Source organism: Malania oleifera, chromosome 6, assembly GCF_029873635.1.
Source record: "Malania oleifera isolate guangnan ecotype guangnan chromosome 6, ASM2987363v1, whole genome shotgun sequence".
Taxonomy (NCBI): Eukaryota; Viridiplantae; Streptophyta; class Magnoliopsida; order Santalales; family Ximeniaceae; genus Malania; species Malania oleifera.
The window spans coordinates 107,384,101-107,390,100 of NC_080422.1; positions in this window are offsets into that span (position 1 = coordinate 107,384,101).

A 6,000-nucleotide genomic window follows, 5' to 3' on the forward strand; every position below is an offset into this window, starting at 1 on the left:
ATCTGAATAGCTAATCATCTCAAATCTAGTATCCTTAGAATACTATAGTCCTAAATCAATAGTGACTATCAAATATCTTAGGATTCTTTTTACTACTATCTAGTAAGATTCCTTAGGAGCTGATTGAAACTGGGCATACATGCATACACTATATATTATATCTGGTCTACTAGTTGTCAAGTATAGCAAACTACCTATCATACCTCAATAGTATTTCATATTAACTGGTTTTCCTTTTTCATCCTTATCAAGACTTATGGAAGTACTCATTGGTATTCTTATAGGTTTGCTACCTTCCATGTCAAACTTCTTAAGCATGTCCCTTATATATTTTGATTGATTTATAAATGTGCCATTTTTAGCTTGCTTGATTTGTAGTCTTAGGAAGTAATTTAACTCTCCCATCGTACTCATTTCAAATTCGTTTTGCATACATTTTGAAAATTTCCTACATAAATCATCGTTTGTAGCACCAAATATGATATCATCAACATAAATTTGTATAAGAAGCGTATCTTTATTTTTAGATTTTATAAACAATGTGTTGTCCATCTTTCCTCTTGAAAAGCCATTTTCTAGTAGGAATCCACTTAACCTCTCATACCAAGCTCTAGGAGCTTGTTTTAACCCATATAATGCTTTTGTTAATCTAAATACTTAATCAGGGTTATTTATATCCTCAAAATTAGGAGGTTGAGCCACATAGACTTCTTTATTTATAAAACCATTTAAAAATGCACTCTTCACATCCATTTGATAAAGTTTAAATTCTTTGTGAGATGCATAGGCTAATAACATTCTTATGGCTTCCATTCTTGCTACGGGAGCAAAAGTCTGATCGTAGTCTATTCCTTCTTCTTGATTATATCCTTGAACTACTAGTCTTGCCTTATTTCTTACTACAATACAATTTTCATCCTTTTTATTTCTAAATACCCATCTAGTTCCAATTATTGATGTCACGACGTTCCCGGATGCGAACTTGGGATGACTGAAAATGAAAGATGAAAATAAAGTGTGTGGATTTTGAAAATGTGATTTCTGTGAAAAGTAAAGTGTATGGAGTCACCACTAACCTTTTGAAGTGTGGTTAGAACACTTGATTACTACCCAATTAAGGGTAGAATCAGTCTACGCTACCAGAGTCGAGTTCGGGAGTTTGGTTACGCAAGGGGAAGGTATTAGCACCCCCTACGTGCCCGTTCTTACGAACAGTACCTAATTAATTGAAAATTATCCCAAAATAAATCTAATAAACCTTCTTATTTTACTCCCTAGAAAGTGTGAAGAAAATGTACAAAATAAAATATTATATAGATATTCCCTCAGAACGAGAGGATACCATACCCCGAAGAGTTCAATGCCTCCCATTGCAATCATCGAGATAAAAAATAGGGTACAAAATAAACTCCCGACTTTTTGAAATTTTGTAGGATTTTCTTAAGCATGAAAAGTAATACTTCGGGTGGTTTTTGGACTCATTTGGGATTTGAATCCTCTAAAATATTTTCTATGGCCTTTTCTGAATTTTTCATGATTGCAAAAACATTTTTATGATTTTCTAATATTTTTCCTGCGTATTTAAATAACACAAAGACAATTAAAGAAAAAATCATGAAAATATGTGTGAAAGTATTTTTAAAATATTTTCCAAGTTTTTTTGAATGATTTTTCTGAAATTTTTATAATTTTTGTGAATTTATTTAATAAAAATATGAAACAAACCAAAAGACCAAACTAGTCCCATGCCGATTCAAAGGACCTAACTGGTTCGAGAAAGAATCGGTCCAAGAGGGGTCGACCAATTTTAGGCTCGGTCAAGGCCAACGAAGCAACACATGTTGCCTTCCACGTGGGTGGTGTGTGTATGGAATGCGTGAGCTCGTGTGTGTTAGTGTGTATTTTGTCCGTGCATGAGTGCGTGAGCAATCTAGATAGCACTTTGATTATCGCAGCTGATGATAGTAGCAGTAGAATGAGTGACTCCCATGTCTTCAAGTAACTAGCGAAGCCAAAGAAGTTCCTGAGTTGTATCAGTAAGAGCACGATACTTAGCTTTTGTGCTTGAACGGGCGACAACTGTTTGCTTCTTGTTGCACCAAGAAATAAGAGAGTCGCCAATGAAGAAGCAATAGCTAGTGGTGCATCTACGATCAATGGAGTCACCTGCCCAATCTGCATCTAAGTAGGCATAAAGCTCAAGCGAAGAGTGCGCAGAGAAATGGATTACAAAAATGAGCAAGGACTTGTTGGACAATTTGCTTTATGTCAAAAGCAGAAAGCATTTAAATGGAAGTAGTGGATGATAAGCATTCAGTAGTAGTAGCGGCGGATGTAGAAGGATTACTACGAGATGGGAATTCCTATTGGGGTTTTGGAAACAATCACGTTGAAGATGACTAGGGGCTTGTTTCTGACAAAAGTGGCAAATTTGAATTGGATATTCCAAGAGATTGTGTCCCTGTTTCTTGCAGTAATTGCAAAATTTCTTTGAAGATCTAGATGGAGGGCCTTTGTTATTGGGGTGAGGTCCCCTAAGAGTGGCGAAGACAACATCTGTAGGGGCAATGCAAGTTTCCTCCTAGAGAAGTTCAGTGACAGCTTGATCCAAAGTAGGTAAGAGACTGCGATGAAGGAGAGATGCACAGACATGATTGAAGTCATTAGTGAGGGCCATTAGAAAAAGAACCAAATGTTGATGATCTCGATAGTTGGAAAATTTTTCAACATTAGCGGCATCTGTAAATTCTGGTTTTGAGGAAACAAGATCCTCCCAAACATAGTGCATCTCATATAGGAAATTATTGATGGATTGCCCAGTTCGTTGTTGCGTGCATTGTAAGGTGCCTAGAAGTTGATATTGATGAGACAAATCCGCGGTGGTGTAACGTTTATCCAGAAAGTCCCAAAGTGATTTAGAAGTGAAAAGTTAGGTGTGCTCCCAAGAGGGGGGGTGAATTGGGTTTTTTTATTATTTTTTTTGAAATCTCTTTGTTTTACAAGTTCTTTTAGTTAAGAGTTAACTTCTTTTTCAATTTGATTTAATTTTCAAGCACACTCTTCAAACACAACAACATCACAAGTACAATTGATATTCAATCCAATCAATGAAGTTAGCTTGATATCACAAAAATAGAAAATTCAACCAAGCTTCCAAAATTCAAATATCGATATCAAATAATTATCTTAATTTTAAGTATGTAACCAACCAATATATTAATGAGCTTTGGTATTAATCAATCAACATACTCCCTTATGGTTTCTGCAACAATATTGATTAATCAACGTACTCCCTTACGATTTCTGCAATTCACAAAAGCAAATTAATATCTAGCAATTCAAATAAGCATCCACGCAGTTTATATGTGCTGTAATTTAAAGAAAATATGGAAGAGAGTGACACCAAGATTTTTACGACATTCGGCTATACCCGCCTACGTCCTCGCCTTAGTTACACCACCTAATGATTCACTATACCACTCCTTTAACCGAGCGGAGCAAACCTTTTACACACTCCTTCAAATAGGACAGAGTCCTCCTCTCCAAGCGATACCCCACGCTTGTTAAACCAACGATTCAACAACCTGAACTGTTAAAACAACAAGAAACAAGAACAAATTCTTGTGCACAAAGACACTCTCACAATAGAGATGATTAGTACAAGTTAGAGCACTAATATACTTCAAATTAAATATCAATAAAGAATGAATTTGAAGCTCAAGAAATTAATTACCGGGTTCTTTAGATTGAATGAAACTTAGTAAGAGTACAAGAACCGAGTGGTTGTATCAGCAGGAATTCAGTAGAACTTCAGCTAAGATGTGTGAGCAAGAGAGCTTTGAGAATTAGAGACTTTGATCGCTAGATTGTAAGTAGTTGTGTGTAAAAATTCTTTGGTTTTCCATGCATTTATAGAGTTCTAAAAGTAAATTCTTATTGCCCAAGTTTACTTGGATTGTTTCCTAAGTTTATACAAATTTTGGAGCCCAAGCAAACAATTTTGAAAAGTTTCCCATGCTACTTTATCTAAAATTTGGAAAGTCACTCGCCTTTCAAAAAGAGGTATTGTTAGCTTCAACCACCTTTCAATATTTTGAGTATAACTTTCACTATACAACTCCGATTTGAACTTTCTTGGTATCAACAAAAAGCTAAGAGAAAACCCACAACTTTCATGTTAGACACTTTTTAAGATAAGAAGTTTTTGATAGAGAAAATTATTCACCAATGCAAATGTAAAAAATAAGGAAATTTAAAAAATAATAATTTTAACCTTTTTGAAATAACTTTTGATCTTAAAAAATATTTTCCAAGTATTTTAAAAATGGGTCTCTAAGTCAATAATCATTCCTAAGAACTTCAAAGCATCCATATTGATTTTAAATTGAAGTACTTACATAAGATTTTCTTTAGACTTAAACATTCGAAGTGTGAAGTCTTCATGTATGTCTTCCTTTGAGTCCATCTTGACTTTGAGCTTTAACATTTTTTAAGCTTTCATAAGATTTGTCAAACTTTGATCTGTTGAGCTTTCTTTTGATCACTTCTTTGGAATGTAGGCTATCAATGTACTCTTGATCTTTGAACTCTAATAATTAATTTCTAAAACATCATCACTTTAACCAAAACATGTTAAATTCCCTTAATTTGTTATTATCAAAATAAGATTCTTAAGTCTTGTTAGACCAACAATCTCCCCCTTTTTGATGATGACAAATAAGGAGCAAAAGAGAGTTAACCTTGATAAGGCTTCCCCTTACAATAAGCACACTTTTAATAATATTTTGAAAAAACAAATCATTCATATAATCAAATAATTCCAAATTCAATTTTTCGATTCCATGTAAGTTAATTTATATAACAATCAAGTATTCATAGTTCATATCATCATACCATTATACCATTATTAGCAATATCTTATATTCTACATTGCTTAAGCTTTCTTATCTTTGCATTTTATCTCCTCAAATTTGTTCTCATTAATTTAGCTCTCATTTTTGCTTAAACTTTCTTCCCCCTTTTGACATCAATCAAAAAGAGAAAAGTAACACTGCAAAGGCAAATGTACCATGCAAAAGATTTCCCGTTTTCTTCTTTAAACTACTTCTCCAATATGTAACAATCCTAGTTCACGTCTAATAGAGATAAATTGATCCTCTAAAAGTGGTTTTGTTAAGATGTCTGCCCATTGATTATTTGTATTCAAAAATTCAAGAATTATATCCTATTTTTGAACATGATCTCTTAAGAAATGGTGTCTAATATCTATATGCTTGGTTTTTGAGTGTGATATTAGATTTTTAGAAATATTTATAGCACTTGTATTATCACACTTTATAGGTATGACTAAGTATTCTAAATTAAAGTCTTTTAATTATTTTTTCATATAGAGTGTTTGTGCACAACAACTTCCTGCTGTCACATACTTAGCTTCAACAGTAGATAAGGCTACGGAATTTTATTTCTAGGAGAATCAAGACACAAGAGATCGTCCTAGAAAATGACAAGTTCCACTTGTGCTTTTTCTATCAATTTTACATCCCGCGTAATCTGCATCTGAATAACTAATCATCTCAAATCCAGTGTCCTTAGGATACCATAGTCCTAAGTCAGTAGTGCCTATCAAATATCTTAAGATTCTTTTTACTACTATCTGGTGAGATTCCTTATGGGCTAATTGAAACCGGGCACACATGCATACACTAAACATTATATCTGGTCTACTAGTTGTCAAGTATAGCAGACTACCTATCATACCTCGATAGTATTTCATATCAACTAGTTTTCCTTTTTCATCCTTATCAAAACTTATGGAAGTACTCATTGGTGTTTCTATAGGTTTGCTACCTTCCATGTCAAACTTCTTAAGCATGTACCTTATATATTTTGATTGATTTATAAATGTACCATTTTTAGCATGCTTGATTTGTAGTCCTAGGAAATAATTTAACTCTCCCATCGTACTCATTTCAAATTCGATTTGCATACATTTTGCCAATT